Here is a 13,334-nt window from a genome sequence, read left to right as displayed (position 1 = left end):
CCAGCCTTACCCGCAGAGCCTGACCCCTGCAGTGCTCTCTGGGCTGAGGGGCCTGCGCCAGCCTCGGGAAAGAGAGCAAGGGCAGGCCTGACTCTGGAGACAGCATCAGAGAAGAACCCAGGAGGGGGATGCTCCTCCTGGTGCCTCTTCAGACCTCAAGCACTTCCATTCAGCAAATCCCGAGGATCTGTGTCCAGGCTGCCCTGGGTCCTGAGTCAGTGATGAATCAGACTGTCCTCTCCCTTCACTGTGTGGTCAGTGTGTGATGCGGGCAGAGCAGGGACTGCAGGGACACAGAAAAGGGAGCCCACCCAGCCTGGCAAATCCAGAAGGCTTCCTGGAGGGGGTAGAACTCCAGTTGCAGGGGTGGGGGGGTGGTGAGCAGGCCCAAGCTGGATGAAGGCTCATTCTCTGTGCCCCATCTCATCTCATCACTGCACTTACCTTACTGACTCTCCATGTGTCTGTCTCCCACACTAGACTCTGTATACTTTGAGGGAAGGTACCATGTCTCACTCATATTTGGATCCCTAGCACTTAGTATAGTGCCTGGCACAAGTTGATGGCGGATAAATGTGAATCAGATGGCTGGCAGGACGGCTGGCTACCAGGACAAGAAAACGTCAGGTGCAAAGGTCTAAAGGCAAGGGGATATAGTCCATTCCGGGAAGCGCAAGACTTTCAGTATTTTTCTACTAAAAATTAGATGAGCTAATATGTGTAAAGTTCTTAGGACACTGCCTGGAACATATCAATACTGTGTGGAGCTATTGTAGCTGTTGTTGTTTTTCTTGTTAGTATTATAGTTCACTGTGGCTAGCGTAGAGTGTCAGGGGACTGAGACAAAGAAGGTAGATGGAATCAGATTGTAGATGACTTATTTGCCAGGCTAAGAAGATTACTTCTTTCTAGAGACAACAGGAAGCCTTTGAAAAGTTTTCAGCAGGGGAGTGACAAGATCAGATTCCTTGTTTAGATCAGTGTGACAGCAGAGAGACTGGAGAGCAAAGAGGCTGGAGGCTAAGAGACCAGATGGGAGGCTGAGCATACGATGAACCGAGGCTCTGCTTCTGCGAAAGCATCAGACCCTTCACACCCATTCACTTCAGACCAGGGCAGAGGGAGGGCCTCCAGCATCCATCTCAGATGGTACCTTAAACCTCAACTCTGTCACACATCCAGGAACTGGCCATCACCCTCTACTCCTTTCTCTCCCTCTCTGACCACCTCCACTCACCAAGACCTGTTGGTTCTCAGAAGTTTCTCTCAGTTGTTGTCTCTTCTCTCATCCCTCTGTCTCAGTTCTTGTTCAGGCCAGTGTCAGTTCTCACACTGCCGACTGCGGTAGCCTCCTGGCTGGGACCCCTACCTCCCACTCCGGTTCCTTCTCTCCTCAGCAGCTGGAGCAATGTCTCATCGGTTAAACACGTGCAGTGGCTCCCCATCAGCTCAGAAGTCAGCTGAATCCTTAACACGGCTGGCAGGGGCCGCACGACCTGACCCACCCGAGGCCCCACCGCCTCCTTTCTCCCCCGTCCCCCTGCACCCTGTTTCCCCCTCAGCACACACACGTTCTCTACAGAGCCATTTTCAGCAGAGTGCGAGGTCCTGTCCCACTCGGAGCCTTTGCTAATTGAAGTGAGCAAACCCGCTTTGCCAGCTTTGGGTACAAAGGCAGTCTCATTTACTTTTCCAGCCAGCCCCTCGATCTCCTAAGACTTTAATTAACGGGAAGGCCCATCTTTCCCTCTGAAGGATTCCACCTAACCTGCCTGATGGACTCCTCCTTGTCCTTTGAGAACCACTCACAGAAGATAATCATTTTATCTTCTGGAAAACATTTCCCCATTTCTCCTTTGGCAGGCAAAAGGCCCACCCGCGCCTCTGGCCTGACTGAGCCTTAAGCACGTGCTCTGCGTTTGCTCCTCTGTGCCCAGTTCATCCCTGGACCCTGTGCCAGGCTGCAGAGCTGTACAGCTCGGTAAGCATTGTTGAGTGACTGACTGACTACCTTGCTGAATGAATGAATGAACGAACGAACGAACGAACAAACAAACAAATGACCACAAGTGTCTGGAAAGGGAAAAGATCCCTGTGCCTGATTTCCAGCTAGGAATCTGCCTCCTGCCCTTGCTGCCTCTCTGCTCAGCTCCGTGGCCCTGGGCTGAGACCCCCAACGCAGTCATTGCCTCTGCAAGGTCCAGACTCGGTTCAGGCTCAGACGCAGACAATGTTGGTGCAGCCCTGAGCGTGTAATTCCAGCTGCTCCTAAACCACACACCTGGCATCTGAAGCATGTTCCATGTCATTTGGGACTGTCAGCGTTCTGCCATCCACCTCACCTGTACCCTAGGCAATCTCAGGGCTCTCGGGCCTCCCTGCTTCTCATTTCCAGGGTAGCTGAGAGAGAGCGGTGCTGTCAGCCAGGCCGGCTGAGCCAAGGGAGTCGGGCTGGAGAAGAGTGAGTTAGAATCCACCACTCATTCGCTGTGTGATCCTGAGCAAGTTGCACAGCTCCTGTGGTCCATGTTAGACACATAAACCCAGGGCCTGGAGAACTCTGAGAGGACCTGGGCCACTGATTCCCAACCTACAGGCCCTTTAGCTAAAGCACGTCATCTGGAAACCACGTGGCACCCTGTGCTGTCTGTAAAGAGGACGCACAATGTATCTCACACACAGGTATGAATGCTTTGCAAATGGTTGTCGAAGCTGCTGTGACTGAGAAATACCCTCAGTGAAAAGCTTTGTGGTCATTTTAATTTTTCATCCATTGGTGGATATTAGAAGCACAACTACTATCATATGGAGTAGCTGAGAGGTATTTTTTAATCCCCATTCTTTTTTTTTTTTTTAAGCTCTTTTTGATGTGGACTATTTTTAAAGTCTTTTTTTTTTTTTTTGGCTGCACTGGTTCTTTGTTGCTGCACGAGGACTTTTCTCCAGCTGCGGCGAGCAGGGACTGCTCTTCGTTGCAGTGCGCGGGCTTCTTGTTGCAGTGGCTTCTCTTGTTGCGGAGCGCGGGCTCTAGGCGCACCAGCTTCAGTACTTGTGGTGCACGGGCTTAGTTGCTCCTTGGCATCTGGGATCTTCTGGGACCAGGGCTCGAACCCGTGTCCCCTGCATTGGCAGGCGGATTCTTAACCACTGCGCCACCAGGGAAGTCCCTTAATCCCCATTCTTAAACTACCACTTTAGTCCAATATACCTTCTTCACAGTTTTGGATATTGAGGTCCAGGAAGGGGAGAGACTTGCCTAAAGTCTCAAAGCAAGTCAGTGCAAAGCCAGAAATGGAGGCTAGGACTCTGTCCCCCAACTCCTCCTTCTCTGCACTTATTCAACGGTATTTACTAGTACCTGCCTGTGGCTGACTCTATGCTGGGCACCAGGGAGCCATTGATGGAGAACCACAGTCCTATCCTGAGGGGCTGACATTATCTGTCAGGGAGAGAAGACACTGAACAAAGACTTTATCCTAACTCCTCAGAGAAGCCATGGGAGGACTGGAATCAGGAAATGATATGATAAGATTGCTGTTGTCTAGTAATCACTGCATTTGCAATGTGGATGATAGACCAGAAGGGTTTTATCATTTAGGATGTTTTGGGCTTCAAGTACAGAAAATCTCAACTCAAAGTGATTTAGGCTGTAGGGAAATATGTTTTCTCCCTAACAAGAAGGTCAGAGGCAGGATACAGTTAGGGCTCTGGCTCCCCTTTTCTGTGATTCTCTTGGCTCTGTTGTCCCTCATGGGTTGGCTTCATCTTCAGGCTGGCAACAGATAATTACAGCACCCAGAACTACAACACTGAGTTCCAAGTATCCAGAAGAAGAGAGGTTGTCTCCTTCTCTGCCTATTTCTTAGGAGAAAAAAGCTCCCCTCCCCCTCCCCCAATGTCTCCTCAGCTCTCATTGGCCAGAGTTGGATCACTTCCCCACTCCTAAACCAATCACTGGCAAGGAGGAATGAATTACAGTTTTGACTAGGACAAATCAGAACCTACCTACTCCCAGGAATGGGTCACTTTCACATGAAGTGGGTTGCTGTGTGTTAGAGAGTGGATACTGAAACAAAACAGGTTCCCTTAAGAAGGAGGAAGGGACAAAGTCTGCTATAAAGAGAGAAGCGAGGAGTCTGGAAGCCCAGCCTGGAGTCCACTGAACAGGGCAGCTTCTATAGAGCACTCGCCTCTCTGCCTCGGGTGTCTGCCTCCCTACGTGGCTCTCAGCTCCTTGAAGGCAAGGCCTGGGACCCAACCTCTTGTGGATCCAAGCACTGGAGTCACCAGAGAGGAAGAGGAGTGGTTAGAAAAGCCAGCGTATTCCCACAGTAGCAGGCACAGGCTAACATTGAGAAGTACCGCCGAGCAGGGGCCAGAGAAGAACACCCTGTGAAGGATCCCCTGGCTGGGTGAGCCGGGGCAATCATCTTGACCTCCCTGAGCCTCAGTTTTACCTTTAGAGACCTGGGAGAGGATGTTCTCGCTCTCTAGCCACATTCACATCCCACAGAGTCTTCCTTCTCTATCACCTTGGATGAGCCTCAGGGTGGGGGATGAATGGGAGGGGTTAAGAAGAGGGAGAAGTGGGAGACGGGCAGGTAGAAAGACTAGAACTGGAGTGCTGGAGCTGGCTCCCACCCGCTGGTGAGAGTAGCATCTCCTCCCAGCCCTGCTTTCAGTGACATGTTGGTAGTTTGAAATCAGTCACGGTGGGAGGTTTTACACCAGAAATTGACAAATGCTATAAATCAGAAGCTACTCCTCTCTACTCCGTGCCCCTCCCCCCCCAATCCAGCTGTTAAACATTCACCAGCCCACCACTTGGCAAAGCACCAGTGATTAAAATAATAAAGCTCAGACAAGACCGAGACGCTCCTTTGTGGCTGTCAGAGGGCTCCAGGGAGGGAGGCCCTAGAGGGCAGGGCCCCGGGGGAGGGGGAGGAGCAGGCATTGACCTGTCCTCGCTCTGGGACCCCTTAGCTCACACTCCTGGAACCCTGTGTCTGTGTCCAGCACTAGGCCAGAGCCTTACAGAACATCCGTAACACAGCAGCTCTGCGAGCCAGACCTGACCGCTCCCCGCCCCCCTCCATTTTATTCTGAGTTCTAATACTTAGTTCATATTATTTGATTCAGTAATTCCCCTGCTAGGAATTCACCTTGAGGGATGTGCTCAACGATGCATGTTCATTCAGGGGTGGTCATCACTGTGTTATTTATAATAGGGGAAAAATTGAACCTAATGTCCTGCAGTAGGTTTGCTCTGTTCCTTGAAACATTGGGCAAACGTTGAAAGTAGAACATTTTTGAGGACTTTTTAATGACATGAGGAAATATTTTTGATATAATGTTAGATATAAAAAACAGCATACAAAAGTCACACAGTAGGGCTTCCCTGGTGGCACAGTGGTTGAGAGTCCACCTGCCGATGCAGGGGACACGGGTTCGTGCCCCGGTCCGGGAAGATCCCACATGCCGCGGAGCGGCTGGGCCCGTGAGCCATGGCCGCTGAGCCTGCGCGTCCGGAGCCTGTGCTCCGCAACGGGAGAGGCCGCGACAGTGAGAGGCCCGCGTACCGCAAAAAAAAACCCCCAAAACAGTCACACAGTATGGTATCAATGTTTATGTATGTATACATACATAGAAAAAGAATGGGAAGAAAGTACACCACAATATCAACAGTTTTATCTCTAGGTGATAGATTGGGGTCATTTTTCTTTCTTTTTTTTTTTAGGAATTAAAACTATAAACATTATTCACCAAGTTTTGCTCTTGAGATATATGCACTTTGCTGTGTTTATATGTGCTAATACCTCATTTAAAAGTTTTTAAAATGTATGCATTTGATACACCAGAAACCAAGAGCAGCTGGCAAAGCAGAAGAGAAATGGTGCGGTTATAAAACAGGAGTGAGAGGAAGACACCACCAGGGATTGAACCCGGGCCCTCAGCACTGAAAGCGCGGAGTCCTAACCACGGGCCGCCGCGGAATTCCTCCGTTTGCATCTCTTGAATTGAAATCATAGGAGTGTATCACAAAGACGGGTTGATTACATATTTAAAAAATAGATACTAAGCATGCATGAGTTCTTTAACAAGAGAAAAAAATGTTAATTTCCAAAACCATCCCCAGTTTACAGATGAGGGTATGGAGGTTCACAGAGGTGGGGCAACTGCCTAGAGTCACCCAGCCGGGAGATAGTTCCAAGCCCAGGGCTCGTCCAGTGGCAGCCACTGCTGAGTGTGTCTGGGGCTTCAAGTGTGCAAATTACTGCTTCCCTATAGACTCATTACTCATTATAGATGCAGAAGCTGAAAATGCTCAAGTTTAGAGCTCACCTCCCTCAGCCCAGCGTCATCTAGAGCGCTGGCTCCCAGCTTCGCGCCTGGCACCCTTCTTCCCCCACCACGCCAGGCAGGCAGGAAGGCACAGCCTCCACAGCAGTCTGTAAGGCAGAGATCCCCTAGGCTGCCCCTATGAGGCCCAGGAGGGCAATCACTTTCCCCACCCCAGCCCACCATATGTCTCCCTAAGGACTAGAATCCAAGGAAAATTCCGGAACCTCAGGCAGGAAGAAGGAAGGGCTCTTCCAGAGACAAGCGGCAGCATCTGGAACAGCTTCTGCTTCGGAGCAGGCGTGCAGTCATTAGCAGGGCTTTGGCATGTTTGGGGGCAATAACTGCATGTTTTCTCCAGGGTGCATCATTAACCGCTTTTGCTCAGAATGTAATGAGTGTGTTTCCTATGAGGTGGGGATGTTTACACTCCTCCCAGGCCTTCCTGGGCTGCTCTTCTGTCATCTGCTTGGCCTTAGGCTCCAGGCCTTCCTATTTTTAGATGGATCCAACAGCCTTAGGACCAGCCGCTGAATGCAACTGTGAGAGTGGATTTCGTGATGGGACCAAGGACCAATGGGGCAGCCTACTAGGGGAAGCATCATTCATTCCAGGGCTTTACTGTGGTCAGAAGTCACTTCTTTTCATCCCTGTTTAAAGACTCCACCCTGGGGATTTTCCAAGCTTTAAAAAAATGATGTTTTTTCTTGTTTTCCCAGAAGTTACATGGGTAGAAAATACAAAGAAGGTCATCTCCTGTGTCCCCTCCCCTCCGGCCCCAGGCAGCTACTTTCTCTCATTCTCTTTTGGGCCCTTACAAAGGCAGGTTCTTCTGCCTGGAATACTCTTCCTCCTCTCTCCGCACCCACCCCCGTCTGAAAAACTCAGCTCCTGCCACCTCCTCCAGGAAGACTTACAAATGAGGATATGTCTCCTTCTCTGACATCCCCACAGTTTTTGTGCTTCCCTCTGTCACAGCCGTTACCACACTCAGTCCTGAATGGTTGCTTAACTCCCTCCCCTGCCTAACTCTGAGTCTTGAGAACCGGGGATGGGAATTATTCCTTTACCAAGAGTCTCAGTGTCCACCATAGGGCCAGAGACAGAACAGATGCACAAGGGATACTGACTGACTAATTGATGGAAATAATAAATTAATGAACATAGTAATAGAGCATCAGAGATAAAGGGGGAAGGATGCAGCCCCATTATTTTATAGATAAGGATACTGAGGCTTAGAAAGGGAAGGGAGAAGGTATTATCAGGAGCCGTTGGTTCATGGCAAGGATGTAACTGGATTTAGTGAGGTCTGGAACCAAGTACTCAAACATCCTCTTCATGTCAGCATCACTTTTCCAGACCACTTTCTCCACAAGGTTGGGGACCTGGCTGTTGGCAAGCTTCCTGCTCTCACAGTTCTGCAAACAGAGACAAAAGGGCAGCAGTTGGAAAAAAGCCCCCGAGAAGCACTTTGAATGATCCAATTTGGGACCCATGCTCACTCCTTGCAAATCACTATCAGAGGATGGCAGCCCCCAACTAAAGGAGGAGCAATTCTCCCAAACACATGAGGGCATCGCAGCCATGACCCTTGGGGGAAATCACTGTGAGCAGGGCAGCCACCCCAATTTAAATCTATGAGAGTCACTAGCATTTCTTGAGCATTTCTGTACCCGACGCTTGTTAGATATGTTCATGCTCACTCTTACAATAACTCTGTGAGGTAGATATCATTATCCCATTTCATAAATGAGAAAACTGAGATTCAAAAAGGGTAATTGGCCCAAAGTCCAAGAGGGTTAGGGAGCCCAAAAGAACACGTAGACCCACCATCCTCTGTGTACAAATGAAGAAACTGCAACCCCAAGAGAAGGGTAGGGACTTGCCTGAAGTCGCAGAGTAGGTCAGTAGGATAGTCTGGAACTGAAATTCATGAGCACATAGTCACATTACATCAGTAGATATGTAACAGGCACCTTTGGGGTACCTGCTCTGCTCATGACAATTCCTTTCTCTTAGAACAGACCACTCACCAACCCCCAGGACTGTGAGGAATGACTCCCAGAGGGGTAGCCTGGCAGCCGTGTTAGCACCATGTGACCCCATTCCCCTCCCAAAGCTGACTGGGCTAGAGTGGGACACCTGCTCCAATTGGTCCAATCACCCTCTCTTGAAAATGTGGAGATTCTTTCCACATGGCTGGATATGATGGGTGCTGTGAACTGTCATGTTTTCCCCCATCTGATCAGAAGGGCAGAGAAGGCCAGTCTAGGAAAAGAAAAGAGCAAAGGGGCAGAGATAGAGGTGGGGAGAACCATCCCCCTGGGGTCTTGAGCTAGGTCAAGTCCTTTCCTGCGTTAGGTCACTTGAGACTCTTAAGTCCCTTGTAATCAATCTCCCTTTCTTTGTTTAGACAGACTCTAGTGGATTTCTTTTTTTAATTAATTTTTTTTGGAGTGTAGTTGCTTTACAATGTTGTGTTAGTTTCTGCTGTACAGCAAAGTGAATCAGTTATACATATGCATATATTAAAGACTCTAGTGGATTTCTTGTTGTGAAAGTAGCATCATTCTACAGCATATGACAAAGCATCTTTACTGAAAAGGGGTCATTGAGTGAACCACATGGTTACTTCAGGCATTTCAGGTGATCTGATGAGGAGGCCAGAGTGAGCCGGAGTGGTTAGGAGGGCTTCCCTGGAGGAAGCAGGACTCCTCTGTCCTTGAGGGATGAGATGCATGTAAGCAGGGAGAGAAGAGGCAGGAGCACCTCCAAGGGACACTTGAGATGATGCAAGAGAGGCTAATTTGAAGGAGTCGAATGTAGGGCCAAGCAGGGCAGTGAAGTAGCAAACAAGAAAGACAGTGGTCTTCTGGTCCCCTAGGAGCCATCCAAAGCCATCCGAGGTGTCCGGCGGACGCAGGGAAGGATTGGGAGGCATTAGCCCCTGGGAGGGTTCTTCAGGGCTGGTTACAAACCGAATCGCTGTGGTGAAAGCAATTACATCCCACCTGTGCTCTAGGCTGACATCAGGCATTTTGCCATTTCCTGCCGGCCCCTCACTCTCCCGCCTCTGTGACTTTGCGCAGTTCTACCAACCTAGGAGCCCTTCCATCCAACCTCAGCCCAGCTTAAAGGCTACCTTATCCCAAAGCCTTTCCTGTCACCACCCTCAACCCCCAAAGTGTAATCCAGGTTTTCTTTCTGCAGGTTCCCTCTTGGATCCTCTACTGTGTAGTTTATATAGTAATTATCTGTGCAAGTGTCTGTTGTCCCCAATAGAATGTGATCCCTGAGGCCAAGACTCAGATCTGATTCATTGCTTCTCCGTTGCTTAACACTGGAGCCGGCCCACAGTACGGGAGAGTTTGCCACACGCCTGAGTGTAGCCACTGTCCACGCTAACCATGGGAAGAAGTGATGTGTTTGCTGCCTCCTACCAACCTCCCTCCCCCACTTACCAATCAGGAGAGAGAGCAGGATGTGAGGGAGCAGGGAGTTCGTCCTCCCATGGGGGTTGGGGGGGGGGCTGTGGAGCCAGGAGCTGTGTGTGGATATGCGTGTGCATGTGTGTGTGCGCACGCGAACACGTGTATATGCGTGCATGGGTCTGTGCTGGGAGCTCTCTCTAGGTTGTCAGTCAAGGAGGGCTCCTCCCAGAGCCTGGCAGTTGGCAACACTAGTTGTGTCACTAGCTTTGTCAGGCATCCCCCACCCCAAGCTTCATTCTAGTCACATGGTCCCATGATGGGTCAGCAGGCATCGGCCCGGAGGCTGATGGGAGATGTAGTCAATAGCTCCAAAGCCAACCCTGTTTGGCCCAGAGCCCAGGAGGGGCTGGGGCTCAGCAGAAATCAGTCTAATCCTCTGTCACATGCTGCCCCCAAAGGTCCTGTTCATTTCTGTTAACCTGCAGTTGACATTCAGGTTGATTAGATGCTTCCCTTCCTCATACTGCTCCCAAAGGCTGTGAGGGGCCAGGAGAGAAGGCGGAGCAGCCGTTTGAAAAGAGATTGGGTGTTGAAAAGTTCAACAAAGAAGAAAGGGGCCAGAAAGGCGCTGGCACTCACCAAGCACCTACAGTCTCCGGCTCTACCCGATATTTCATGCCTTCCTCCCGGCAGGCCTAGTTATCCCTTCTCCAGCCCACAGACAAGGAACCTAGTGCTCTGGCCCTGAGGTGGCTTGCCCCAGGGTGAGTGGCTGGGAAGAAGCAGAGGAGCGGGGACTTGAACCCCGTTTGCGGACGGCCACCCTCTCGTCACAGAGTCCCGTTGCCTTTAGAGGGTCTAGAGGTGGCACCCCAAACTTCTCCAGCACCTTTTCCTCCCGAAGCTTCGCGGCCCAAACCCTCATCACCCTACATGTCCAATCCTCTCGCGAACAGAGGATTTTTGTGCCAAATTTCCGCCAACTGGTCTGTCTGACCTGTGGTCAGATCACCCTCATTCCACCTGCCGCGTTCCCACCAGCGTTTACCACAGTTGAGTCACTTAGTCCTACAGGTGACTATTTGCCTAACGTCTGCCTCTGCCACCAGACTCTAAGCTCCACAAGGGCGGGCGGTTTATCTTTTTCTCTGCTCTCTCCACATGGTTCATTCACTCAACAGATATTTGTTGAGCACCTACCATGTGACAGCTGCTGTGCTAAGTGTTTTAATATAATCGTGAAAAAAAAAAAAATAAAGACAAAAATCCCTGCCCTTTGGAGCCTACCTTCTAGTGTAGAAAGAGAGACAATCAGCAAATCTTAGCGTGGACTGTGTCTCATAAGGTAATGAGCACGATGGACAGAAATAAAGTTGGGGAGGATAATAGAGAGAGTAGGGGTGCAATTTTATGTAGGGAGGTCAGGAAAGGCCTGGAAGGAAGTGAGGGAGGGAGGCATTTGGATATACGGGGGAAGGGCCTTCCTGGCAGTGGGAACAGCAAGGGCAAAAGCGCTGAGGTGGGAGGATCCCTGGTGTTTTCCAGGAACAGCAAGGAGGGCCAGCGTGGCTGGAGCAGAGTGGGCGAAGGGCGGGGCATGAGAGCCGTGCAGAAGCCGCCTTCCCTTTGATTTGGAGAGTGATCTGATTCAGGTTTTAAAAGCACCACTCTGGCTACTGTGGTAAGAATCGGTAGTTTCTGATGCACGTCAGGGATTTAATAGATATTTTTGAATGCATGAGTAGAGGAGAGTGAGAGGGAAGAAAGAAAGGAATATTGCTGTCGAGGGGAGAAGCTGGAGATGCAAACCCAGAGGACAGTTCTAACCTTGACACTCAGTGATTCTGAGTCCAGTTATGAGGCAGTGAAAGGCAAGAGACTTCTGCTGAGCTGAGTGTGAAGTTTCTCCCTGCCAGGCTGCCTTAGTAGATGTCCTGGGAGATCAGAACACCTTGTCGTGGGAGGTGTGCAAATCAAGGTGGATGGCCTCAGGAGAACCTGAGAGCTGCGGCTTTCCAGTGACTAGGGACAGCCTGTGCTCCCACCTCCGCATCTCCCCTCCCCTCCCGTCCTTTAGCTCAGATGTCGCTAGCGGGTGCAGCAAGATTCCTCTCTCTCCTCCTTGAGGACCTCCATCTGACCCTCAGGGATGTCAGGCCCTCTGGCATTTGGTCCACCTTCCTTAGGCAGTACCAATGACAGAGATCCAGGGAGCAGACCTGTGAGGAAACACTGCTGCGGAGCATTTGGAGCCGTATTTGCTGGGGCCAGGAAGCTGTCCAGGGTGGCAGGCTCTCTGTGGGCAGAGTCCTGGATTCCAGGGAGCCAAGGCCAAGGCAGGCCAGGAATTCTTTGCCTTAATTTTTGCCTCTAATTCCTCCCAGAAATGAGGCATGTCAGTCCTCAAGTTCTTGGGTTTTTACGAGGCGATTATGGTGATCACTGTAAATCTCCCGTGTGTTGTTTTCAAAGGGGCAATTAAGTGGAGGAACCAGGCACCATTTTCATTTCTCATTAAGAGATTAGAGTGTGTTTGGCAAATCCCAACATCTGTGGCCAGAGCAGGCTCTGCCGAGCTTGACTTGGGCAGTGCATGGCCTCCACACACTGTAAGCGTCCAGCACTTCCCTCCTGCCCCAGCTTCTCCTAACGTGAAGGAGTTGGAAGGAATCCTTTCAGTGTGCAGATAAGGAACCTGAGGCACAGAACGGAAGCTCTAGAGCCAGGTTCTGCCTCCCAGCGGGGGACTCCAGGCAGTACACCATGCTTCCTACCTAAAGAAGGAGCTTTCAATAAACTTGTTCCCACTGAGGCAGCTTCGCTTCTGGAAGGAGCAGTGAAGGTTCCGTCTTTAGCATGGGGTCATTTTCCCACCTGATTGTTCTTCCCCCTAGAACCACCACCACATCAACAAAGTAGAGCCGACGCTGTTGGTTGACCAAACGACAGTGATTCCCAGCCTCCTATTCCTTTGCCTACCTCCCACTAAAGAGGCTGTACCCAGCCTGTCTAGTGGTTAGGAGAGGCTGTGTGACCCAGTTCTGGCCAATGAGAATACGGGGGATTCTGCCGGGTGACTTCTGGGTAAGATATTCCTCCCCCTGAAAGTCACTCAAGCAGAAAGACTTTGGTCTGTACCTACTTCCTTACTTCTGTTTTTAGATGTGGTTGTTTGTAATGATGCTCGTAGCTGAGGAGGCCATCTTCTAACTTGAGGGGAGAGGAAGAAAGCCAACTGTTCCAGTCATCTTTTACTATGTAACAAATTACCTCCCCAAATTCAGTATCTTAAAACAACAATTAAGTGTTATCTTTCACCATTCTGTAGGTTGCCTGGGCTCAACTAGATGGTTCTCACTTGAGGTCTCTTGTGAGGTTACAATCTGGTGGAGGCTCGGGCAGGAGTCATCTGCAGGCTCACCTGGTCTGGATGTCCTAGACGGCTCACTCACATAGCTGACGGTTGATGCTGGATGTCCAGTGAGAGCTCAGCCAGGGCTCTTGACCAGGACACCTGCACATGGCCCCTTCATGTGGCTTGGGTGACCCCAGCATGGCTGCTGG

General features: G+C 50.5%; 1 long non-coding RNA gene across 1 annotated transcript; it reads right to left on the bottom strand.

Annotated features, from left to right (window-relative positions):
- Positions 1 to 7,516: 7,516 nt before the first annotated feature.
- On the bottom strand, positions 7,517 to 12,890 carry LOC137218703 (uncharacterized). The gene is made up of 2 exons (XR_010940822.1): positions 9,801 to 12,890; positions 7,517 to 8,607 (listed from the first exon to the last, which is right to left on the bottom strand). It is a non-coding gene; the product is annotated as an uncharacterized lncRNA (long non-coding RNA).
- Positions 12,891 to 13,334: the final 444 nt, after the last annotated feature.

The sequence above is a fragment of the Pseudorca crassidens genome, chromosome 2 (assembly GCF_039906515.1).
Source record: "Pseudorca crassidens isolate mPseCra1 chromosome 2, mPseCra1.hap1, whole genome shotgun sequence".
NCBI classification, from domain to species: Eukaryota; Metazoa; Chordata; class Mammalia; order Artiodactyla; family Delphinidae; genus Pseudorca; species Pseudorca crassidens.
The sequence above is the reverse complement of the archived record's forward strand: the minus strand, read 5'-3'. Positions and strand labels throughout refer to the sequence as shown.